This window comes from Euprymna scolopes, chromosome 13, assembly GCF_053919585.1.
Source record: "Euprymna scolopes isolate OS-2025 chromosome 13, ASM5391958v1, whole genome shotgun sequence".
Lineage (NCBI taxonomy): Eukaryota > Metazoa > Mollusca > Cephalopoda > Sepiida > Sepiolidae > Euprymna > Euprymna scolopes.
Window position 1 is genome coordinate 43,747,346 of NC_136494.1, and position 26,912 is coordinate 43,774,257.

A 26,912-nucleotide genomic window follows, 5' to 3' on the forward strand; every position below is an offset into this window, starting at 1 on the left:
TAGTTGATGCTCAAAATGTATACACATTTTGAGCCTTCCCTTTACTTAAAAATTCACCAAAAAATCAGAAAATTAACCAGTTTTAATGAAATTTTCAGTATTTACCAAATAATGATCAGGAATGTAATGAACCCATTATTTTTACTTAAATTTTAGTGGAAATGTATTATTTTATTTAAACAGAAAACACCTTTACTAGTTATGGTTTTCAGCAGTAAAAAAATAATTCATGAATTTATTTTTGCTTTTTTATGAAAATAAAGCATTGTAAATTGTAACAAGAAAAAAGAAAAAAGAATTTTTTCAAAAAAATTATGAATAAATCCCCTAAAGTCTGTATTAATGAATTCGATATAACTCAAAGAAAAATCCATTTCTCAAACTACTGATATTATCATTGTTTATTTGATATTTTCACACAAAAAAATATAATTGCAAAAAATATTTCAACATTTTGTTAGATTACATGTTTCACGTAATTTTTATATGTAAGATAAATAATTAAATTAAAAAATGGTAAAAATTATACAAACGTTGACAATAAGAATGTATGGATGCAAGGTTTGGGGGGGACCAACACTCCCTATCTCTCTATAACTACCTGACCTCATATTCAGACAGACATTTTGGCCTCCCGTAGAATCCACACATAGACTATTTCATTTGTATTTATTTAAGCAAAGTTAGAATCCCTCGCTTTTGAGGGTAAATTAAACAATTTTTTGTATAAACAAGGTGTTTTTTTTTATTTAATTCAATATCTTGGGACTTTACTAATTATCTTTGAAATAAACTTTGAAAACTAATATTTATCTTTCAAAGGATTTTTAAAATGAATTTATTTATAACTTCAAAATTTAGCTGAATTTGTCAGCTTCCAAATGTCGCTGTGAAAATATTTGTCATTATAACCTTTTTTATTTCACATGTACAAATAATTTTTTCCTTTTGGAAATTAACTTTAGGCTTTAATCTTTCAAATACAATCAAAAGAATAATCGGAAACCTATAAAAAAAATATGATAAACCAGCTTTCAAAACTATGTTCCCCTATCTTTATTCGTCCATCATTGCCTGTAGCAAGTAAAAACATATCAAAACGACAACGTTAGTGTAAGATATGCATTAAGCGAGATTTCTTTATTAAACTTCCATTTCTTGGAAAATCGCTGAAACTTGAAAACTTGTATTCCTTATAAAATTTATACTTTACTAGTGGAAGCACCCAGCCTTGTCGGTCATAAAATAGATTTAAATATATTTTAATTTATGCAAATTTTTTGTATTAATTATTACACTGATTTCAAAAGTTGAAAAAAAATGACGGGTGCTATCAACTAGGCTCAAAAGCAAAACATTTAAGGCTTCAGCCACATTTGAGCTAACCTGACATAAAATTAAACCACTTCTAGTTATGATTGAATTTGCACATGTGTAAACTAATAGAAATATTTTGCCTAAGTGAAATGAACATTTTGCATTTCAATTTGCCAACATATTTCTGTATTCGTTATTTAAACAAATATTTTACTTGTTATAAATAATGCTTGGTGTATGATTATTATTTCCTGTTAATTTCAGTGTTATATGACCAGTAGTTTAAGAGTTTATCAGTTAAATATTTACACACACGTACACACATACATACATCTACTGTTTTATTTATATAAATTAAAACAATGCCGCCACCACCACCACTACACCTCAAAAACAAAAACAAAAAGCATTAAAATTGGATACTTCTTTTTATGATTAAAAATTAGCATATTGGGACGTTGTATCATATATCGCGAAACAGAAGTCTTTAATGCCAGATATTTTTATCAAATCAAAACATCAAAAAAAAAAAAGTGTGCGAGCCCTTTCTAGTTTCACATTAAAAACACGTGTTCACATTTCAAGCCACTTTTCTTGTCATACACATACGCGCACACAAACATGTACACACACGTACATATATTCATGTTCATGTACATACACTCACATTTATGTGCATACACACACACGCTAACATGTACTCACATATACGCACACGTACGCACACATGGGCAACGTCACTTCCCCTTTGAAGGAAATCCACACATGCGCAAAAGACCACCGGAAACAACTATAAAAGCAAGAGACAAGCTGTGTCCTTCCTTTTTCGAGTCGCCTTCCGACCTAAGCATCGACTGACCAGCCGCCTCCCTTTTAGGCGAGCGCGCCCGCGTTCTTCACGCCACCTGCTACTGTGTGGGGCAAGAGCTAACAGAATATATGTACACTTTATACGCTTTCTCTCTCTAAGAACTCTCTTTTTTCCCTTTTGCTTTGGTCTATCAACCAGACAAGTTCGCGTCCACGGCTAGTGGCCTGAAGACATTTCCACGTGGACAAGTACCAACATGTGTGTGCAACTTTACTGATGTCAACCCTCTATCTTTTTCTTTGTCTACACGCTGGACTTCCACTCCTCTTTCCACGCGTGGACATGAACACGAGTTACACCTAAAACATTCATTTTTCAACAGAAAATAAACGACATGTTTATTTTATCCAGCAATTGAGTTTTGTTCCTTCTTTCCATTCGTTTCATTATTTTCTTTTGTAGCGAGTTAGGATATTTATATCCTGGCCCGCAACAAAAGCCTCAACGGTAATATTTTTATGTAACAAAGTAGATAACATTAATAATACAAAATGTAGTCTGTACGCGACTATTAAGAGAATCGTTTTTGTTTTCATGTCATAATTTATGACGTTAAAACCAACGATGTTTTCATTAGATGAAAACATTTGAAAAAGAAAGTTGTGGCAACTTTTTTATTTTATTTTTATTTTACTACTTTCTTAAAATTAACAAATGAATGTTATGGTAAGATTTTTATTTTTTTTTTACTACTTTTTAAAATTAACAAATGAATGTTATGGTAAGATTTTTATTTTTTTTTTACTACTTTTTAAAATTAACAAATGAATGTTATGGTAAGATTTTTATTTTTTTTTTACTACTTTCTTAAAATTAACAAATGAATGTTATGGTAAGATTTTTATTTTTTTTTTACTACTTTTTAAAATTAACAAATGAATGTTATGGTAAGATTTTTATTTTTTTTTTTACTACTTTTTAAAATTAACAAATGAATGTTATGGTAAGATTTTTTTTTTTTTACTACTTTTTAAAATTAACAAATGAATGTTATGGTAAGATTTTTATTTTTTTTTTTTACTACTTTTTAAAATTAACAAATGAATGTTATGGTAAGATTTTTTTTTTTACTACTTTTTAAAATTAACAAATGAATGTTATGGTAAGATTTTTTTTTTTTACTACTTTTTAAAATTAACAAATGAATGTTATGGTAAGATTTATTTTTTTTACTACTTTTTAAAATTAACAAATGAATGTTATGGTAAGATTTTTATTTTTTTTTTTACTACTTTCTTAAAATTAACAAATGAATGTTATGGTAAGATTTTTTTTTTTACTACTTTTTTAAATTAACAAATGAATGTTATGGTAAGATTTTTTTTTTTTACTACTTTTTTAAATTAACAAATGAATGTTATGGTAAGATTTTTTTTTTTTTTACACTACTTTTTTAAATTAACAAATGAATGTTATGGTAAGATTTTTTGCGAAAATGAAGGCAAATGCAATGATAGTTGTAGATGAAATTGTGATTTTAGTAAACAAACTCTTTAATAAAACAAAGATGAAAAACTTTTTTTAAAGTTGTGGCACCTTTTTTTTTTTTTTTTTTTTTTTTTTTTACTGCAACAAAGCTTATAATAAGACCAACATTTAGTTTTTAACATTACGAAAAATGAAAATGTGACGTTATTTGCAGAGGAATTGTAATTTTTATCAAACAAAACTGCGATTTATTTTATATGAAATGTTTTTTACATGAATAATTTAAACACAAAATGTGTTCAGTAAAAAAAAAAAAATGCGACAGCTTTTTTTATATTTTCATCTTTGTTTTACTAAAATGTTTTGTTGAAAACAATTGCACTTTATTTTTTTAAGTAAAACAAAAAGGACTCGAAAAAATGTAGAAAAAGGTTGCGGCAACTTTCTTTTTTAAATGTTTTCATCTAATGAAAACATTGTTGGGTTTAGCGTGGTAAATTGTGACATGAAAACAAAAACGATTCTCTTAATAGTTGCATAAAAACTACATTTTATATCATTAATGTTATCAACTTTGTTACATTAAAAAATTACCGTCGAGGCTTTCTTTCTTTCTTTTTTTTTTTTTTTGATATTTTGATTTAATAAAAAGATCTCCGTTTTTAGCGTCTAAATTATGAGGTGAAAAACTGAATCTTTTAGTAAAATTGAGGTGTCTCCCTCTGCACAATGACCTTGTATAAAAAAAGTGCAAATAAGTTAAGATTTTAACAATATATACGATAAAATAAAAAAATATCTACTTGCTTACAACCACCACATCTAAAATCTGAAATTGCAAATCGGTATTATTATAAGATTTATATTGTACATGATGGAAAATGAAAATGTATTTTCCACAATTTATTTAATTATGAACAATAGTGCTGACGACACTACCATTTATGGTAGCACATCTAAGACAGTAAACGACCAAGTTCTCTCCAATTCTCTCTCCTCTGATCTTGAGCACGTAGTACAATGGGGAAAGGAGTGGCTGGTTACTTTTAATGCATCTAAAACCAAGCTTCTCTCTTTACATCATCAACATTCTAATCCACATCTGGCATCAATTGAAATGAATGGCTCTCGTCTTCAGGAGGCCTCAAGTTTTGACAAGCTTCTGGGCTTGACCATTACTCCTGATCTTAAATGGAACACGTACATCAAATCTGTTGCCAAGGCCGCTGGAAAAATGGTGGGATCTTTCTATCGATCCGGTAAATATCTCACTGCTGATGCTATTCTCTATCTATATAAGAGCCAGATACGTCCAAGGATGGAATACTGTTGCCACATCTGGGCAGGAGCTGCTAGAGAGGACTTGTCCTGCCTTGATAGAGTTCAAAATAGACTTCGTAGCCTCGTAGGAGATGTCCTTTTCTCTTCCTTGCAACCTCTATCTCATAGAAGAGATGTTGCGAGTTTGTCTCTGATGTATCGTTATTTTCATGGAAAGTGTTCGACTGAGCTTCAATCTATGGTCCCCCTCGCCAAACTTTCACAAGAAACACTCGTCTAGCTGTAAGCACTATCAATAATTCCCCCCACTCTTTATCTGTGTCTAAACCTAAACGTAGATTCCATGAACAAAGCTTCTTTCTTAGAACTGCACGCCTGTGGAATTGTCTTCCGTTTTCCTGCTTTCCGGCTGACTACAATATGGTTGTGTTCAAGTCTAACGTAAATAAGTTCTTGATGAGCCGTTCCATATAAGTTATCAAATTTACCAAATTTTCATTACTAATGATTACTATATTGTCCAATTTCTAGTGTACACTCTTTAACCCTTATCCTTGAGTGGCCTCTTGGCCTTGATAATGTGGTGATGCCTATGTAAAAAAAAAAAAAAAAATCAAACTGGCAATCAAAAAGAAAGATCGAGTGGTCTAAGGGGCGTAACTCTACTTTTACAAAGCGTTTTTCATGCGATAATTTGGGATGCTAATTATAGGAAAAGAAAGATGCGACTATTCTTTTTTTCAAATGAAAATATGGGTTTGTATTACTGTACACATAGATTCGAAAAAGTTGTCAAAACAACAAATATATAACAAATAAATATTATCAAAGGCAAGATAAGTTATTTTTCTACCAAACTGGATACATTTTTTGTGTTTTTATTCAATGTAACATGTTTATTCAGCTTTATGCAGTGTTTATCGATGTATTGGAAAATTCAAAATAGCGCCCGACATTCTTTTTAACATGGTAAGTTTGAGAAAAGGTGGTATAAATAATAAACTAGACAAAATACTATTTAAAAAACACCGAATATATGTCAACTTATGTCACGGTAATATATATTAAGCGAATTTCTAACAGTATTTTGTCTAGTTTATTATTTTAACATCTTTTCCTGAACTTACCGTGTTAAAGAGAGACTCGGGCGCCATTTTGAATTTTCCAATACATCGGTAAACACTGTATGCTTTTCGAGCTGAATAAAGATGTTATATTGAATAAAAACACTAAAAACATATCCAGTTAGGTAGAAAAGTAACTTATCTTGCCTTTGATAATATTTATTTTTTATATATTTGCTTTTTGACAACTTTTTCGAATCTATGTGTACAGTAATACAAACCCGAAAATATTGTTATATATATATATATATATCAACTACTTTATATATTGTAACAAAAAAAATAGTAAAGACATAATTGTCAGTACCATATTTTTTCTTAAACAAAACAGAGTAAATGTAAGAAACAATGTAATTGTCTGTATTTTTGAGATGAGGTGTTTTCATTTATTGAGATTGTCAGACTGATTTCCTCATCTTGGTTGTTATAGTCACAACGTTTCGGCCGTTTTGCCCTCCGGCCTTCATCAGGTGTTTTGTATCAAACCGGGGAACCGTTTGTTAGGAGTCTTGAACCAACCCTTTATTATTATTACGGGGGTACCGTGTTTGGACTCCAGCTAGGCTCTGGGACATTTTTGAATGTTACTTTTCACTGCCTTCGTTCAGGATTGAACTCAGCACCTTTGGGTAACTGTAAACTTTGATACAATGTCTAGGGCCACTCGGCCATATGTCCTAGTGATATATTGTCCCTTAGGCGAATCTATCTTTCTTCATGATTGCCATCAAACTGTTTTCTCTTTTTTAATTTTGAAAAGATTTTAATTTAATATTTTGTTATAATTGAAATATTATTTTAAAATTTTTTTTTAAAAATACAAAAGATATTTTCAAAATTATTTTTTAAATTTCCGATTATAATAAACAATTTTATTATATTTTACCGTTTGTTAAGCACGTGCAAAATGAATGTCAATGCTTAAAATGAATAAACATGTTGACCTTCCCTTTACTTAAAAAATCACCAAACATCAGGAAATTAACCAATTTTAATGAAATTTTCAATATTTATCAAATAATGATCACAGAATATAGTGAACTCATTATTTTTATTTAAATCTTAGTGAAAATGTATTATTTTGCTTAAACAAAAAATGCTTTGACTAAAGTTGTTTTCAGTAAAAAAAAAAAAAAAATCATGAATTTATTTTTGCTTTTTTATGAAAATAAAGCAACGTAAAATATAACAATTAAAAAAAATTAATTTTTATAAGAAAATTACGATAAAAGCCCCTAAAGTCTATATTAATGAATTCGATATAACTTGAAGAAAAATGAATTTCCCGAACTACCGATATTATCGTTGAATTGAGCATTGTTTAGTTGATATTTTCACACAAAAAAATTATAATAGCAAAACATATTTCTACTTTTATTTTTTTTTAAATTACAGGTTTTGCTTAATTTTTATATGTAAGATTTTAATATTTTCCTTGCTTGAATAAATGTGAAACTTTCGGCGTAACAATTTTTTTATAAAATTGAACAACAACAATAACAACAACAGCAAAAAAGTAAATAAAAAATGATTTTATCATTTCACAACATTTTCAGGTTTTCAAATTTTCTCATTTAAATTCATAAAAAAATGTTTTCTAAAATGTATGACTTTACATTGCTTAAATTTCGCGCTTAAAACAAGCAACAACACACGGATTTAACAGTTATTGAGACAAGACATATTTTCTTTGGCTGAAATTTGGGGCTTCCATATATTCCGTGTTTACAAAACTTTCGTTTGTTACGCTAGTGCCAACAGCAGTATCACTCAGTTTTGGGGCTAATTAAGCTACTACAAACAAGGCGGGTTTTTTTATTATTATTTAATTCAATATCTTAAGACTTTACATTACTAATTATCTTTGAAATAGACCCAGAAAACTAATATGTATCTCTTAAACGATTTTTGCAATTAACTTCAAAATTTAGCTGAATTGGTTAGCTCGCCGTGAAAACATTTTTCATAACTTTTTTTCCACGTGTACAAATATTTTTTTTTCTTTTGGAACTTAAATTTAGTCCTTAATCTTTCAAATACAATCAAAAAGTAGTCGGAAACCTACAAAAAGTGATGATAAATCGGCTTTCAAAACCAGGTCCCCCTATTTTTGTTTGTCCATTTTTGCTTGTACCTATTGAGTGGTTTGAGTTGTCCCCCTTTGCAAATTGGCTGTTTGGAGAAATGGAAAACTAGATGGCTCTGGTTGATAGTCAATTTGCATAAGTGGAGAAATGGGCAGCATATAAAGGGTACTTTTTTTTAAGCAGGAGTGAAGGGTGCAGAGAGTGAAATGACGGTTGGAAGAAATGACGGTGAATTCTTTTTGTGACAGTGAATTATTTTTGGACGTTGAAGAACTCAACCTCTTGGAAGGAACAGCTGTGTCTTATATATATTTTTTTTAATTTCTTTTTTTTTTCTACTTCACTACAAGCTATTTCAGCGGGAACTATGGAAGCAAAGAGGATCAGCAGTGAAATGCTTAAGACGTTCTCTGGAGAGGGAGATGTTATAACCTGACTAACCAAGGTTAAACTTGTCGCTAAGTTGCGGGACATTGCGGATGTAGCCAGCTTGATACCGTTGTATCTTGATGGTGATGCTCTGGCCCTATATCTGGAGATGCGGGAGGAGGATCGACTGTCTGTTGACGCCATTGAGGAAAAGTTGAAAGAAGCATTTACCGAAGGACCGTTTGTGGCATATGACAAACTAAGCCGTATGGTGCGGATCGGAGAGCCTGTCAATGTTTACGCCAACAATATCAGGAGGCTGACGGGACTAGCAGGATTCAATGGAGGAGGTCATCTACAGATGGTTAAGATGGCCTTTATCAATGGCTTCCCGGACCATATTTCTATAGCTCTGCAGCAACTGCCCGGTGTAAATATTATAGAGGTGGCGGAGTTGATTACACAGGCTAGGGTGTTGGCCAGGAAAAAAGAGAGTGAGCAGGGAATCGTAGCTGTCGCTCAACGAAGCAAACTGCAGCAGGAAATTGTGAAGGACGAAAAGCAGAGAAGACTGTGGCAGAGACCCAGGTTCTCTGGCAGATACTACCGATGCCAAGGCCCCCATATGGCGAGGGAGTGCAGGGAGCCAAAGCTAGAAGTCACGTGTTACCGCTGTGGGGAAGTCGGCCACATGAGCAGATTCTGTCCCCAGGGAAACGAACAGGGGGAAGCCACTGCGCCGGTGGCTACCCCACTTATTCGATGAAGGCGCTTCAGGTATAGCACTATCAGCCGGTCACTGGGGTGTGACCGACAGACGTGTTATAGTAAATGTCTTAAAGCGGTCTCATGAAGACATGAAGATGGGCCAGTCATTAGGGTCTGTGTAGTAAGAAGAAAATCATACCTGAGATGTTGGATCTGGGTGTGGCTGCTTTCTTTTCTCAAGATGATCTCTTCACCCTGGTGGCATTCTGGTGGGAATCTTCATCTCCCTGTCCTCAGGGCCGCCTTTCGACTTAAGACATTTATGAAGGAATTCATGGCAGACACAAGAAAAACGACACGCGACACAATTGTAATATACAAAGGTATAACTAACTATTTTATTTTACATTAGAGATACAATATATATTACAAAAAAAACAATTTACAATTAATTTTTACAATAGGCTTTTCGAAGCTAACTAACCTACCCTAACTAGTGTTGAGGGAGGGGGTGGCCCCCCCCCTCATTTACGGAGAGACAGTCTATGCGTCCTCACATCATGGTGGTCGTGCAGGAAAGAGACAGAAAGATAGCAAGGGGATTATGGGAAGGGGGTTTCTTTGTATCTCTACGCTCATGGACAATTTACCACCCGTCCATGCTGCAGAGTGTGTTAGAAACAGTGGCACAAGGAAATAGTGCCACATCCCTCCCTATGCTATCCGAAATTTATGAGCATTCATAAATTTCAGAAGTCCCTAATTTTCCGTGAATGGTGCGTCAACCGGCCGTCAGCAATCAATGTCCCCATGCTCTACGTTCCATCAGGAACTCAGTGAAGCAAGTTATCTTTTCCACCAGGCTCCTGGTAGGCTGGTATACTGCTTCAAATACCAGAGAGGGTAATCATCCTCGCCCTCCATCGAGGCAATGGCATCACGATTTCAGTTACTGGATTTACACTTTGTTAAGCAACCAGTATAATATTTTTTTAACAAAGCCGGATTTTACGTGAGTTCATCACGCCGACCTATACGTATTTGACTAAGCCGGATTGTACGTGAGTTTATCACGCCGACCTATACGTATTTCACTAAGCCGGATTGTACGTGAGTTTATTCACGCCGACCTATACGTATTTGACTAAGCCGGATTGTACGTGAGTTTATCACGCCGACCTATACGTATTTCACTAAGCCGGATTCTACGTGAGTTTATCACGCCGACTTATACGTATTTCACTAAGCCGGATTCTACGTGAGTTTATCACGCCGACCTATACGTATTTCACTAAGCCGGATTCTACGTGAGTTTATCACGCCGACCTATACATATTTCACTAAGCCGGATTCTACGTGAGTTTATCACGCCGACCTATACGTTTTTTAATTTAGTCTGCATAACATTATTTTCGTAACTGGATTTACGCTCCCTTCAGCAACCAGTATAATGTATTTTAACCAAGTCGGAGTTACGTGACCTCATCACGCCGACCTATATGTATTCCAAGTTATTACTTCAGTTACTGGACTTACGCTCTCTTCAGCAACCAGTATAATGTATTTTAGATAAGTCGGGGTTACGTGACCTCATCACGCCGACCTATATGGATTTAGTAAAACCTTGGTCTTCAGAGGTTCTAATCCAATTAATTCTGTTAGAGCAAGGAGTCTGCCGCCGAGCGACCAATAAAAACTATCCACCACGGAATATTTATTAATTATATAAAGAATTAATTAAGAAGGGCACTCAGCCTTCATGAGTTAGAATACTCAATTAGGGGGAAAAAAAATTTCCAAAAATAAACAATTCAGAAACCTGGTATACATTAAATCAATGAAATAGGGTGTTAACAATTTTTTTTTTCTTAAAAAGAAAACACTTTTAAAAAATCATTTCAGAGCACCTCGGTCACAATTAGAATTTGTTTACACAATGCAAACGCATTTCAGTTATTACATTCATAATTAACTTTTTCCCAAATTTCAGGGTACATTTAAAAAGTATGTGTATTTTTTTTCAAAACTTGATTTACAAAAGATCATTAAAATTTAATTCCAAAATTTAAAAATTATTTCAAGTATTTTGGTTCATCGGTAAAATCAATTTATGTTAGTTAACTTCTTTCCAAAGTAATTCATTTATTATTATAAAAACCAATCTTCTCAAAAGGTCATAAACTTCGAATAGACCCATTTTTCGTAATACAATTCAAAAATTATTCCAAACATTTGGTTCATTATTAAAATTAATCTTCCGAAAAGATCATAGACAATTCATTTTGAATCAATTCACCCTTCACAATGAGATTCAGAAACATCCCAAATTTTTCATTTCGTAATTATTATTTTTAAAATTCAGTGTACATTTAAAGTTATTTAATTGATTCTTAAAAATCATTTCTTCTTATAGGTCATTATCAAGGTCATTTCGAATTCAGAAACATTTCACGTTAATTAACTTTATTTTCCAAAGTAATTATTTTATCATTTAAAAGCAATTCTTTTCCTAAACTCACTCACAAGGATTATTTCGAATTAATAAACTCCCGCCACACCTGGGAGTCACATTAGTTAACGACCAGTACTGTATAGTTAACAGCTCGAAAAAATTAAAGTTTCAATTAAAGAGAGATCTTTCTAGACTGAGGAAATCTTTTTTTTTTCTTAATAATTAATTCAATTTTACGTATATACTCCTCAGTCAATATTTCAGGGACCCCTATCATACGGTCCAATTTCAAATAAACCTTAAATTAAAGAATTTGCTCGAATAATTCTTCCTTAAAATCATCTAGAGTTCAGGAAAATCTCTTTCGTTAGTCAAACAATATTTCCTTAGAAATTATTAAAAATTCAGAGAATATTCGAAATGTAATAGCGTAATTTTTTCTTTAAGAACAACTATGAACATTTCAGAGAACTCTTAAAAAATCAACGTAATCATGTAACGGTTGGCTTTTCCAAACACTCGAAGACTTCAAAAAAGTACTTTAAGTGCTGTTTGAATAATCGTCTCAGTTTTTATTTTTAATAAAAAAAACAATTGAAGACATCATTTAATGTAATTTAACGAAGCATAAATAATTTTGTTCTTTAAACTTGGTAGAAAAATTAAAAAAAACTCCAAGTTAATTCGTTATTATATGCCCTCCTGCAATCAGCCATGGGGGTTTAGCTATACAATCATTAAAACGCAAGAGTAGAGAAAGAGAATGAGGGGAAAAAGAAGGGGATAGAGGCAGAGCGATGCCATTACACACCCCACCACCCTCATAACACCATTACGTAATAACAAAAAAAAAAATCTTCGACGATTTTAAAAGTCACTCTCTCGTCCTCACAGGTAAGGGAATGAGAGAGAGATAGAGAGAAGAAGAGAGAGAGAGAGGCAGGTAGCGTTGTTCTACCACCCATCCCTTAACAACCTCACAAACACCATGACGAGGTCATCTTAGCTTATCTTTCCCATGTGCGGCCATTGTTTTAAAAAATGAGTGACAGGTAGACATTAAACATTTCTACGAGTTTAAAAAAAAATAAAATAGAAAAAATCTTGTTTTTATCAATTTTGTAAGGCGCTCACACAAAGAAAACTTCGTATTATGTAATCTAAATTTTTAGCGATAATATTTTTCCTTTCCCTTCTTTTCTTTTTTTTAACAGACAAAAAAAATAAATAAAAAACATTATCAAATCAAAAAGTCCCCTTATGTTTCAGCGTAAATTGGTACCTAACCTGAAAAATAAACACATCAACTGTTCATGGAATAAAATGTAATGTAAAAGTTCTATTTTTTCAAATCTGAATCTAACACTTGCAAAGTCAAAAGAATTTTTTAAAAAGTCCTATATTTTTATAAACCTGAAATAAAGATCAGATAAAAAATGTTAGGTATCCTTTATTTTCTTTCCTTTTTTTTTTTAAATTTATTTTTCGAGCTTCGTGTTTGAAGGATTTTTTTCTTTTTTTTTTTTCATGTAATAACAAGATGCATAGATATACACACATATCGATATATATCCGGAGAGAGACAGAAAGAGAGAAAGCGTGAGAGAGAAAGAGATATTGCATATTCTAGAGACACTTTTTTCTCATCTCTGTTTTTTTTTTTTTTGTGTGGGACACATTTCTTACTTTTTTTTTCGAAGGGTTACTTTCAATACTCTTTTTTTTTTAAAATCGATCTTTTGTAAACTGTTTTTTTTTTTTTTTTTTTTTGTAGGTGCAAGACAATTTTTTGTTCAGGTTCTGAATTTTCTTTTTGAGTGCGTTTTTTTTTTTTTTTTTGTGCGCGTGTGTACTGGTCTGCCATTTTTTAAAAATTTTGCCAGAAATAATAGTTTTTTCCGTTTTTAAAGACCGTGGACCATTTTTTTTTTTATTCGATTCGTCTAGTGGTCATTATTTTTGGTTGTGCCGTGGGTTTAAGAGTCGAAATTATTTCCATGCTGGGAAACAATATGTCTTGGTCATAGTGCATCATTTATACTGCGACACAGATGCGACGAGATCCGTCTGGTAATTAACCAGGGTCAATCCTGCGTCTTAAGGCAACATTTATAGCACTATCAGCCGGTCACTGGGGTGTGACCGACAGACGTGTTATAGTAAATGTCTTAAAGCGGTCTCATGAAGACATGAAGATGGGCCAGTCATTAGGGTCTGTGTAGTAAGAAGAAAATCATACCTGAGATGTTGGATCTGGGTGTGGCTGCTTTCTTTTCTCAAGATGATCTCTTCACCCTGGTGGCATTCTGGTGGGAATCTTCATCTCCCTGTCCTCAGGGCCGCCTTTCGACTTAAGACATTTATGAAGGAATTCATGGCAGACACAAGAAAAACGACACGCGACACAATTGTAATATACAAAGGTATAACTAACTATTTTATTTTACATTAGAGATACAATATATATTACAAAAAAAACAATTTACAATTAATTTTTACAATAGGCTTTTCGAAGCTAACTAACCTACCCTAACTAGTGTTGAGGGAGGGGGTGGCCCCCCCCTCATTTACGGAGAGACAGTCTATGCGTCCTCACATCATGGTGGTCGTGCAGGAAAGAGACAGAAAGATAGCAAGGGGATTATGGGAAGGGGGTTTCTTTGTATCTCTACGCTCATGGACAATTTACCACCCGTCCATGCTGCAGAGTGTGTTAGAAACAGTGGCACAAGGAAATAGTGCCACACAGGGTATGTCACCACAAGTAGAGGTGACCCTAAATGGACGAAGTGCAAAAGCCCTTGTCGACACGGGCTGTACTTCAACAATTGTCACCAAAGACATGGTTGACACATGCAATGGAACCAGCAGCATTACGGCAGTTGACGGCAGAGAGGTGAAGTGCAATGGCACAAGTATCGTTCGGTTGATGGTACGTGGGATGTCACTAACAATCCAGGCGATTGTTATTAAGAAAATTGTCACGGGTGTCGATGTGGTGCTAGGGATGGATGCAATTGCTTGACTAGGGGGCGTTACGGTATATAGGAACTCCGTGAGATTTGGAGGACATCAAGGGGCTGCAGGTGTGCAATTCGAAAAAGGTGTCACAGGAAAGGCCGGGTCAGACAAAAGTTACACGATAGAGGACCAAGATTTCTCTGCACACTTTGATGGTGAGAAATGGACAGTCAAGTGGGCATGGAAGGGAGAACCTCCCATACTGAACAACAGAGTGGAATGCTACGAGCATACGTTGCGAGGAGGCACAAGAGTTGAATTTGAGAAGGAGGTGGACCGATGGATCTCAGAGGGGATTTTAAGACCATGGACGGAGAAGGTGGAAGGTGTGCTGCCGTTAATGGCGGTTGTTCAGCCCACAAAACAAAAAGTTCGGCTAGTACTGGACTTCAGGGAGCTGAACGTACACGTTGCGTGGCACACGGGAGGCGATGTGATGGACGTGTGCGGAGAGACCATGCGAGAGTGGAGGCAGATTCAGAAGGCTGCGACGATTGTGGATTTAAAATCTGCATACCTACAGATCCACATTTCACAGGAATTCTGGAAATACCAGCTGGTCATATACAAGGGCCGAACGTACTGCCTGACTAGGTTGGGTTTTGGCCTGAATTCTGCACCAAAAATCATGGCAGCGATCCTCAAAACAGTGCTAAGCAAGGAGGACGCAGTCAGAAGAGCCACCAGTTCCTACATTGATGATATTTTGGTGGATGAGACAGTAACAACTGTGGAGGACGTAGTAAAACACCTCAACAGCTTTGGGCTAATTGCAAAACGCCCGGAATCGTTGGAGGGAGGAGCTGTGTTAGGGCTCCAACTAAGAAAGGACCAGATAGGACGGTTAGTGTTCCGGAGGGGAAATGAGATCCCGGAGGTGTCGGAAAAATTGAGCAGGCGAGAACTCTTCTCAATATGCGGAAGACTGGTGGGCCATTACCCTATTGCAGGATAGCTACAGACTGCATGTAGTTATATCAAAAGGCTAGCTAGTGGAGCGAAGTGGGAGGATGGAGTTGATAAAGAGACTGTGGACATTATGAGAGAGATTATTGAAGAGGGAGGATCCAGTGAGAGGTGTTTGGCATGTACCCAACAGTGCAGAAGGTGTTGTGTGGTGTGATGCAAGCTGTATAGCACGTTTTTTAGCTTCCGGCTTTGCAGTTTCAGTTTTTTTGCCTCCTTTGGTAGATACCGTTGTAGCTTTCTTTTTCGATTTCTCTGTTGCTGCAAATGGGATGTTTCGTTTCTTCTTGAAAATGGGCAAAGTGTTTTCTTTTAGTTTGAATCTTGCTATAGCCTTTGTACATTTTCCTAGTCCTGGTGAGAATACTTCTGGAAATTCCTCTTTTAACTCGTCCTTCAGGTGTTGCTCCTCCGTAGACCAGTCTTCTACCCTATGACAGAATTTATTCATAGGTTGGTCCCATAATTTGAATCGCTCCATCCAGTCAGTACTGAAGAGGTTTTCAAATGTCCTATGTACATACACTTTCACTTTTTTAGGTCACCAGGAGTGTGAGCTCTCCCTCAAATTCCACTTTTATCACCTGTCACAGCTCAAGCTGATTTGTTCATCTTCCACATGGTTGGTTTCCTTAGCCTTTTCCACGTCTTAAGGTTAATGATGGACATGTCTGATCCAGAATCTAATTGTAGATGCACAGTTTTATTTGTGATGTTAACTGTGACATTTTTGCGCTGGTTTTTATCCGAATCTAAGTCGAATCTAGTCTGTCGGACGCTGTTCTTGTCCTTGTTCTTCCTGCACTGGGTCGCTTTGTGGCCCCTCCTGCCACATTCGTTGCAGTACTTATATTTCTAAAAATATTGACTCGACCAATGTTTCCCGCCACAGCAATAGCACGGGCTTTAGGGGATCCAGGTCTTGTGACTGGGTGGTACTTATTAGGTGTAGCCTGAGTTTTCTGACTTCCAGCTTTGCTTTTTCAGGGTGAGTATTTTTCCGGTCTGAAGGTCGTCCTTCTAATGACTGTTGCGCCTGCCTCCTCGATGTGTCTTGAGTTGTTACTTACGCTGACTACCTGTTGACAATCCTCGGCCAACTTCTGGAGGGTGAGGCCCTATTCGCTCTCAAATCTTGAGAGAACATGTCTAATCTCAGCGTTTTTGGATGAGATTTGACCCTGTGCAAAAATTAAACACTTGAAGACATCTGCCGATAAGTCAGATAGATGGAAATCATCGCTGTGTTTGTTTACCACGGATGCAAACATTAGGTAATCGTCGTTGTCGCTTTTTTGCAGGATCAAGCACTTCTATCTTCTATGAACGAGCGTAGAATTCAGGCTGAATAGTTTGGATAAAAGTTTGACCGCTTCAGAAAATTCCAATTCACTCTTCTTCCTGGGAGAATATAATCCAAAAACTTGCTATGTTCTGTGGTCCCTAATTTCTTCAAAAGTAGGGGAACTTTCTTAGCGTTGCTCTACTCTTGACAATCCACAGTGAATAGGTCCTCATATCTCCAATAGAAGCGTCAAACGTCCCATCCAACTCTGGTTGGTAGTTGAACGTTTCTATAGCGTTCCATATTGTACTTTTGGGAAAAAGCAAAACTGTCGTCCCTGTGTTCCGTTCTATTAGATATTTTTAACAAAAGCTCTTCTTGTTTCTGTTGTTGAAGTAACATTTTCTCCTCCAATGCTTGTTGCCTTTCTTGAAATTGTAACTGAGTTGTTTATCACGTTCTTTTAAATTTTTCTCAGACTTCTGCTGCTGGTTCATCTGAGCTTTGATTAGCTGTATTAATACTGTTTCAACGTTCTCCATTTTTAATGGCTTTTCCAAATGCACAAAAAAAATTTATTTCCGTTTTTGACTGGAGAAGAGAGATAAAATAATAAAAAAACATAAGAAAATGTCCTTTCCTTGAGTGTGTGCGTATAAAGGAGGGAGCAATGTGTCCCTTACTTCTTGGTAAAAACCCTTAGAGATAACCTAATATGAGGGTGGACAAAAACTAAATTTTTCTTCTTGTTTTTTTTTTACTTGCGAAACAAAACAAGGAAAAAGTTTATGTGGTACACTACAGTTGCGAAAGAATAAAAATAATTGTGAAATTATCTGAAAGTTAACCAAAATGGCTGCTTGTTTTTTTTTTATGTGTGTGTGGGGGTGAGTTGTCCCCATGCAGCAGAAAAAGAAAGTTTTTCACTGTAGGACTGACAGTTAAAAATAGAATATTTCATAAAATTCCACTCAATGCAAAAAACGTATTTCCTTTAGCCTAAGTAAAACGAAAAAGGACAGAAAAAAAAAACACTTCTCTCTCGTTAAAATATGCATAAGTTAGCAGCAAAAACAAAGGAAAACAAAACTTTCCACTTCATTTGAAAAATGTTCAAATTTGCATGCGCCTAAACAGTCGACATTTTACGATAGAGTTGCTCACGCAGTGAAATTAAGTCAACATTTTTCTCTTTTTCTTTCTTCTTTCAATAAGCAACGAGATTCATTTTTTAAGCATTAACAAAATGCATTTCGCCCAGTTCTTTTCAATTTAAATATAGAGAAAAAAATGTTAACTTACATTTGAGTCGATACTTTGCCATGTGTTCGTTTCTTAGCTTGTACATTCGTCATTCTTGTGAAGTTAATTAGAATTTTGTTTATTCTTTTTTGTGGAGTTAACCCGTGTGAAAGTCGAATCCTCATCACCAGTTGTTATTATAGGGTTAAATGGCAATAAGAACGAAGGAACACAGGATTTTAGGAAACGAACTAAGTCATTGTATTTACATAAATTACAGGCAAAGTGAGTTGAGTAATACCATTTTTCAATGGTAGGGTGTTTGCACACGACCTGCCGGGCACCGGTACTCGATACCAGAAATGACGTCACCAGAGGGAGTGACATCATGAGATAGTCCATTAATCCCATAGAGGGGCATCTTCAACAATAACACCAACATCGAGTTTTTTACATTACAAAAATGAAAATGTGGCGATAATTGTAGAGGAATTGTAAACAATATCGATAATATTAATAAAACAAAATGTAGTCTTTATGCGGTTATTAAGAGAATCGTTTCTGTTTTCATATCATAATTTACGATAATAAAACCAACGAAGCAACGACATTTGTATTAGATGAAAACTAGGTACAGGCAAAAATGGCCGAATAAAAATAGGGTGACCTAGTTTTGAAAGCCGATTTATCATCATTTTTTTTTTAGGTTTCCGACTACTTTTTGATTGTATTTGAAAGGTTAAGAACTAAATTTAATTTACCAACGGAAAAAAATATTTGTACACATAAAGAACAAATTATGAAAATTGTTTACATGGCGAGCTAACCAATTCAGCTAAATTTTGAAGTTAAATAAATTCATTGTAAAAATCCTTTTAAAAATAAATATTAGTTTTCTGGGTCTATTTCAAAGATAATTAGTAAAGTAAAATCCTAAAATAATGAATTAAATTTAAAAAAAAAAAAAACACCTTGTTTGCACAAAAAAAAGCTGAATTAGCCCAAAAACCGAGTGATTTTGCCGTTCTCAAAAGCACAACAAATCAGTTTTGTAAACACGGAATATACAGAGGCCCAAAATCTGAGACAGTCGAAAAGTTGTCTGAGAATGATGTCATGTAATTAAAATGAGGGAGAGGTGCTGGGTTTCTTTCTTCTCTCAGAAGTACATCCGTACATTTCTATTGTAAACGTTTGTATAATTTTGTCCATTTTTTAATTTAATAATTTTTCTATGTTTCTGTTTAAAAAAATTTTTTTTTTTTTTAATTATTGGCCAATGTTATATAAAAATTATGCTATGCTGAAAGTTTCACATTCATTCAAGCAACGAAAATATTAAAATCTTACATATAAAAATTATGTGAAACCTGTGATTTTAAAAAAAAAAAAGTAGAAATATTTTTTGCTATTATAATTTTTTTGTGTGAAAATATTAAATAAACAATGCCTAATTCAATGATAATATCGGTACTTCGAGAAATTCATATTTCTTTGAGATATCAAATTCATTAGTATAGACTTTAGGGGTTTTTATCGTAATGTTCTTGTTATATTTTGGGTTGCTTTATTTTTATAAAAAAGCAAAAATAAATTCCTTTAAGTTTTTTTATTACTGAAAGCCATAACTTTAGTAAAAGTATTTTGGGTACTCCTGCAGTATTTTACCCACCGATTTCACGATCTTAGCCGAGCGTTGATCGACATCCGTCGGAAAACGCCGGAACATGGCGAGCGGTACGATACTCTATCAGCCAATCAGGGCGCTTCAAACGAACGTGCAGCAGACGAATAATTTTCATTGAAATTACACACATAGCGTTTCATTTCAGTTATTTTATTGTTCAAAGTAAAAATACACAGCCTTTCATTTCAGCTATTTAATTTAGCGATATCAAATCGCGGAAGGCTACCCGGTTGGAAAGGAGCTTCTTTCCACATCCTCTGAAAACCCTTTGCTCCCTACTTTGCCTCTACAGTCAGTAGAAAATCTTCCAGTCGGAACTAAAGATAAACAGTAATTGTTGTCCCCCCCCCCTACAAACATTACTGAAAAAAAAAACAAAAAAAAAAATTGTTGTTACTGTTTAATAACGTTTTGTTAAAAACAAACAAAAAAAAAAACATTGAAGTGTTTATTACTGTTGCTTATCCCCCCCCCCAAAAAAAAAGCTATCGGAAAACAAAATGAACCAAAAAAAAAAAAAAATATTCAACAAAATAAATTTATTTTACTTTAAAAAAAACTTACGGTAAGTGTTTGTGATTTATTTTATCCAAATTTTTTGTATTAATTTTATCCATTTTGTTGTGTGTGTGTAATATCTTTTCCTTGTAATGTTGTTGCTATTCACATACTTTTAGCGTTCTTGCACCGTAGCTCCGAATTCTCGGCTTTCGTCGGCGTTAACGCCGAAAGCGTTCGTCAACGCTCGGCTAAGATCGTGAAATCGGTGGGTAACTGCAGGAGTACCGTATTTTGTGCTTAAACAAAATAATACATTTCCACCAAGATTTTAATTAAAATAATGGGTTCATTAAATTCCGTGATCATTATTTGATAAATACTGAAAATTTCATTAAAATTGGTTAATTTCCTGATTATTGGTGATGTTTTTAAGTAAAGGGAATGGTAAAAATGTTTATTCATTTTGAGTACTGCCATTCATTTTGCATGTACGTAATGAAAACATTAAAAAAAGAAGCTGCGGCAACTTTTTTCTATGTCTACATTTTTTTAATTAAAAAGTAGATGTCATGGTAAAGTTTTTAAAAAAATAGTCTTATTATTATTATTATTATTATTATTATTGTTAGTATAAATTTTTTTCAAACAAAACTTTTTAATAAAACAAGGATGAAAATTTGAAAAAAGGTTGTGGCTTTTTTTTTTTTTTACTGAACAAAGCTTATAATATTAATACCAACATCTAGTTTTTAACATAAATAATAAATCGTAGTGTTTTCTTATTTTGTTTTCAAATAAAAATTACAATTTCTCTACAATTATCGTCGCATTTTTTTTTTTTTATGTTAAAAACTAGATATTGGCATTATTAATATTAGAAGCTTGTTATGGGGTTAAATGTTTCATTCTTGTTTTATTAAAAAATTTCATTCTTTGTATTTTTTTTAAGATTAAAGACTAATTTTTTTTTTAATCCTATCATAGCATTTACTTTTTTAATTAAATCAAAAAAAGTAGTCGTAAAAAAAACGTGGAAAAAAGTTGCTGTAGCTTCTTTTTTAAAATGTTTTCATCTAATGAAAATATCGTTGGTTTTAGCGTCGAAATTTATGATAACAGAAGCGATTCTTTTAATAGTCGTGTAAAAGACTACATTTTGTATTATTAACGTTATCAACTTTGTTGCATTAAAAAACGATCCGTCGCAATTTTTTTTTTTTAATGTTTTTATTTAATAAAAAAAATATCACTGAATCGAGCGTCCTAAATTACAAGATGAAAAACTGAATGAATCTCTTAGTAAACGAGAGTTGTCTCCTTCTGCACAATGATAAATTGTAAAGCAGTGCCTCTTATTTTACATTTATGAAACTCTTTAGATAGGCAGTGGTGTGTCAGAAATTTCGTGAAAAATATTGAATAATTCCACCCCGTCTTTCTAAGCTTATAACTCCTCGAAAAATGTCATTCAAGCCCTAATTTTTTTTCAATTAAAGGAACAAGGTTTCATTAAAAAACATAACAAAAGAAAAAACAAACAACGTGGTTTAAAAAAAAAAAAGGTTTTAAACTTCAAACTTTACAGGTAAATTTCTAAAAAAACACTACTTTTTTGTTTTCAAATTTGAATATATTATTTATTGATCTTTTATCTTCAATTTGTGATATATAAAACTTTGGTGAGTAAATTAATTATTTACTTTTTAATAGACACTTGAAAATGGGGGGGCGTGAATTAAAAAAAAAACGTTTGTCTAGGTTTATTGGAAAAGAGCATAAAATTTCACATTGACCCTGAAAATATCGTAAAAATTGAATCAATAGAAACATTTTGATAGATTTTTAAAGTTTAAAAATTGAAAAATACTGAGCTCGTAAAATTCAATTAATTTCATTACTGTTTTTTTTTAATTAAAAAAATATTCTATTACTTTTAAAACAACTTTATTAGTTTATTTTGGAAGTATAATCCATAAAGAAAATAAACAACCCACTTTTAACAGAGAAATTACCAGTTTTTTTTATATTTTATTCGCAGTTTCGTGTTAGGGGTGTCAAAAATTCCTACAAAAATTCAGCGCGCGTGCGCAGCAGCAGTGGAGGTAAAGTAAATATTGGCGCTGACTGCCGAGTCAGCAGATCATATTCGCGTTTTGCCAGCTCTATTTAACACTTATGAATGTTGAAAACATTCCTACCTGTGAGAGTCTAATTATATCGAGAAAATATCATTTCAACAAAACTAAATCAAGTCACTCAAACAAACAACTTCTATAATTTACAGAAATGACTTACTGTTCGCATGCAATGCATTAGAATTACTGATCTGTTAGAAGTTATCTCTCTTGGATCTTGTAAAATGTTGTTGACAGTTATTTCCCTTTAACTGTATTTTGACTCGTGCATAATGACGTTATTTTCTCGGCATCTTTTCCTTTTTTTATTTATTTATTTTCGCTGATCACATTCGACTTTTCTCTGTAAAAGAATACAATGTTCGACACTTCGGACATATGACCGTTTTGGGCAATACACCATGTTCTATTAGAAACCTAGTTAAATCTTCTTGCTCTCAAAATTTTACTATTGTATAAAAGTTTTTATATTTGCACATTGTACACATATCGGTACTCATGCTATCCATTTTAAAATTATTTTATCGATTATTTTCGATTTTATTTGCACAGGCACAATTTTAAAAAATCGGTTAAAATGGAACGAAATTTAAGTTTTCATTCTACATTTAGAACAACCCCAAAATAGAACGCTTTCGACAAATTTTACCATTTTCCTTTCTTTTTTTTTTTTTTTTTTTTTTTGACTCTTGGCTTTAATACTTAGTTATCATTGGCTCAACATATCGACAATAAAAAAAAAGATCACGTTTGAACTTTGATTTTTTGGCAATCTGAAATTTTCAGATGTGATAAAAGTTTTTGTTTGTAACAAGGAATAACGATAGAAACAAAACTTAGTGTTATTGTCAGGGTTGCGGAGTCGGAGTCGGAATTTTTTATCCGACTCTTTAAGCCCCCCCCCCCCAATTTTTTTTTAAATGGTTTTCCTGTTTGGTTTTACCAGTTGTACAATTTAGCAGTTTTTATAATGTCTTGTTCTTATTTTTTTAGATATATCATATTTTGTACTGCCCTGCAATGCTTCTACTTCATCAAGATATTTTGGTTTATCGGATCACTGCAAATCTTGTCTGGACAGCTTTTTTCGCTTTAGTTGTGACGTCATACATGATCAATGAAAAGTCTGTCTTTGAGTGAGATCACTGTGAATAACAATCAGATTGTAATCCGAAAGTTATCCAGTTCCTGAATGGAATTTGGCAATTTGATTAGTCCAGGATCGATCCGGAATTACAATCTTATCCCCCAAGAAAATGGGTATAAATCAATTTGTGTTGCCACCATATGACAACATTGTATATGATTAACCAAACATAGCTAAACAAAAATAGCTGATTATCGCTGAAACAGTGTATCCCAGTGATTTTTCTTTTCCTTCATTTTCGGTAGTTTATCACATTTTTCGTTAATAGAAATATGCTAGATTTTTGTTTTTGTTACAAATAAGTTTTAACATTTAAACATTTCCGTTCTCTTATTCTTTATTCTGCATCATGTTCGCTGTTTTTTTTGTTTTGTTTGTTTTTCCGATTTAAAAAAAAGTTATATTTAAACAGGGTTATTACGTTCGCATATTCTTTATTTTCCATTTTGTTTTGATTTACTCCCCCCACACCTCTAAACACCCGGGAAGCGCTGGGTACCCTCGCCAGTTAAACATAATTCTATGTTATTTATTAGTAAAAATGAATGCCTGAAAATTTTCTGACTTCAATAAATAGCTGATGTTTATAGCCTCAGCGCAGTCAACATAAAAGATCAGAATTTAAATATTTTATTTTTTTGTAGTTTAGGGTGCTATCGTTTAGAAAAACATAACAATGTTAGAAAATATCGGATTCAAAATTCTTTCCATGGAATGAGCCAAATATACAACTTTCCCGAGTCTAGGCAAGTTGATTTAAAATCGACTTACCCTAATACTGGTATGTGGAAGAATCTCAAAAACCCTACATATGTATTTATTTACGTTTTTATAGGTTTACAGAAATTGATTACTGAAATAAAGCAAACAATTTTTACATTTTGAATTAAACATCTTTTTTATATAAATATATAATTTTGAAAATTAGTTACAAAACTTGATGCACCCACAAGATGGCTTCAAAACGTAAATCTGCTGTATTTGACCATTTTAACTTAACCAGTGATTTCAAGCATTATGTATGTCAGTGCATAACAACCCTAGACGATGAAGAAACGACTTGTGGTGTTGAAATTAGTGCTTCTGGTGGTAGCATAGATTGATTATTATTGAAATATCATATACATATATATATATATACATATACGTATACATATATACGTACATACATATATATACATATATAAATACACACATATATATACACATATACACATACATACATATACACATACATACATATATATACATATATGTATATGCATATACATATATATATATATATATGCATATATACATATACATATGTATATGCATATACATATATATATGTGCATATATACATATACATATATATATGCATATACATATATATACATAGATATATGCATATACATATGCATATACATACATATATATACATATACATATATACATATACATATATATATATACGTATACATATATACGTACATACATATATATACATATATAAATACACACATATATATGCACATATACACATACATACATATATAAATACACACATATATATGCACATATACACATACATACATATACACATACATACATATATATACATATATGTATACGCATATACATATATGTATATATATATGCATATATACATATACATATGTATATGCATATACATATATATATATATGCATATATACATATACATATATATATGCATATACATATATATATGCATATACATACATATATATACATATACATATATATATATATCAAAGGCCATGCTCCTACTCGTGCTTCTAACTTAAAAAGACATTTGGAGCGCTGCCATCCTAGCATCTTTAAACTTGTTCAACAGAAAGACAACGGCACATCTAATACACTAACCACATCAAAATCTAAAACTTTGATTACTGAAAAGAACCCTACCACAGCATCTCTTACAAGTTTTTTTGTTAGTAATAAAGTGACAATCTCAATGACTCCAGCTGAATTCAAAAGGAACATCGTTAAGATTATTGTTCTCACCAGCATTCCCTTGAGATTCTTTTCTCGGCCTGAAGTGTTAGCACTGATTGGTGAAGTGGCACGAAAATTAGGAGTGGCTCTAAACAGAGATTCCATAAAGAAATTAATAATTGGTGAATATGAGAGCCAAAAAGAACAGCTAAAGAGAAAACTAAGCAATAAGTGTGTATACTTGAAAATGGATGCATGCACACACCATCGTGTTAATTATTTTGCTGTTTATGTTAGGTATGTGGATGAAGGGAAAAATATGACTAAAACCTTGGCCATTAAAGACACTGAAGCCCAACATTCCAGTAACTTCTTTAAGCAATTGGTAAAAGAAGTTTTGCAAGACTTTGGCATTCAGAAAGACCATGTATTATGCATTGTCACAGATAATGCGTCTAACATGCAGAGTATGGTAAAAAAAACTGAATGAAAGAGAAGATTCTAGTATTACAGAAGAATGTGCAGCAGAAATTCAGGAAGAACAGCCAATTGACTGGGACGACTTAACAGAGAAGCAAGAGGATTTTTAATTTCTTTGAAGGGTTTGAGGAGGCACCAAATTCATTGGATGCATTTGGTGATGTAGCAGCCTGCATTTCAGAAATTGAACACCAGTGTTGCTGTGTTCATACACACCAACTTGCAGTAAACGATGCTCTTAAAGAGTATCATTCCAGTTATCTGATAGCAAAAGTCAGAAGAGTTGCTATTTCAGCAAGAACTCCGAAGATTGATGCCATTCTTAAAAGAAGAGCTGGAAAAAGGAGCAAGTAACTCGCTGGGGTAGTACTTACAACATGGTAAAACGGCTTGTTGAATTGAAGCCTATTCTTATCGATATGGCAAACCCAGATGTCAGTTTTTCAGAAGCACAATGGATTCAACTTGAAGAACTGGAAGATCTTCTTAAGCTTCCTTTTCAAGTGACAAAAAAGCTTCAAGAAGAGGACCTCACTCCAGGAATGTTCTTGAAAGAATGGAAAATGTTAGAACATTCTTTATCCAGGCGTGGTGCTTTGCTAGCAAGAATAATGTGCGAGTCAATGCGTCAAAGAGAAATACAACTGCTTCATAATAAAATCCTACTGGCTGGAGTATATGTAGACCCAATGAATAGAGTGTTGTTATTTGACACTCAGAAAGATAAAGCGAAATCGGCACTTTGTGATCTTGCTGTGAGGATTTCGGGCTTAAATTCAAAGGCATCTACTGAAGATCCAGACACTATTTCAACCACAGACTCAGAGGGAACCTGCGATGAAGAGGATTTTG

At 33.2% G+C, this 26,912-nt stretch overlaps 2 protein-coding genes across 8 annotated transcripts in view; one reads left to right on the forward strand and one right to left on the reverse strand.

Moving 5' to 3' along the window:
- LOC145291997 (ferroportin-like) overlaps nt 1-26,912 on the reverse strand; it is a 260,890-nt gene that overhangs the window by 209,690 nt on the left and 24,288 nt on the right. The gene's annotated exons all lie outside the window — the stretch shown is intronic.
- LOC145291998 (uncharacterized) overlaps nt 1-26,912 on the forward strand; it is a 130,686-nt gene that overhangs the window by 21,568 nt on the left and 82,206 nt on the right. The window contains exon 2 of one of the 7 annotated variants that reach the window (XR_013869528.1): nt 2,327-2,533. The exons of the other annotated variants lie outside the window; for them this stretch is intronic. The gene's annotated coding sequence lies outside the window, so the exon portion shown is untranslated. Of the gene's footprint in view, nt 1-2,326; nt 2,534-26,912 lie in introns of those variants that run through there. 7 annotated transcript variants of the gene reach the window in all.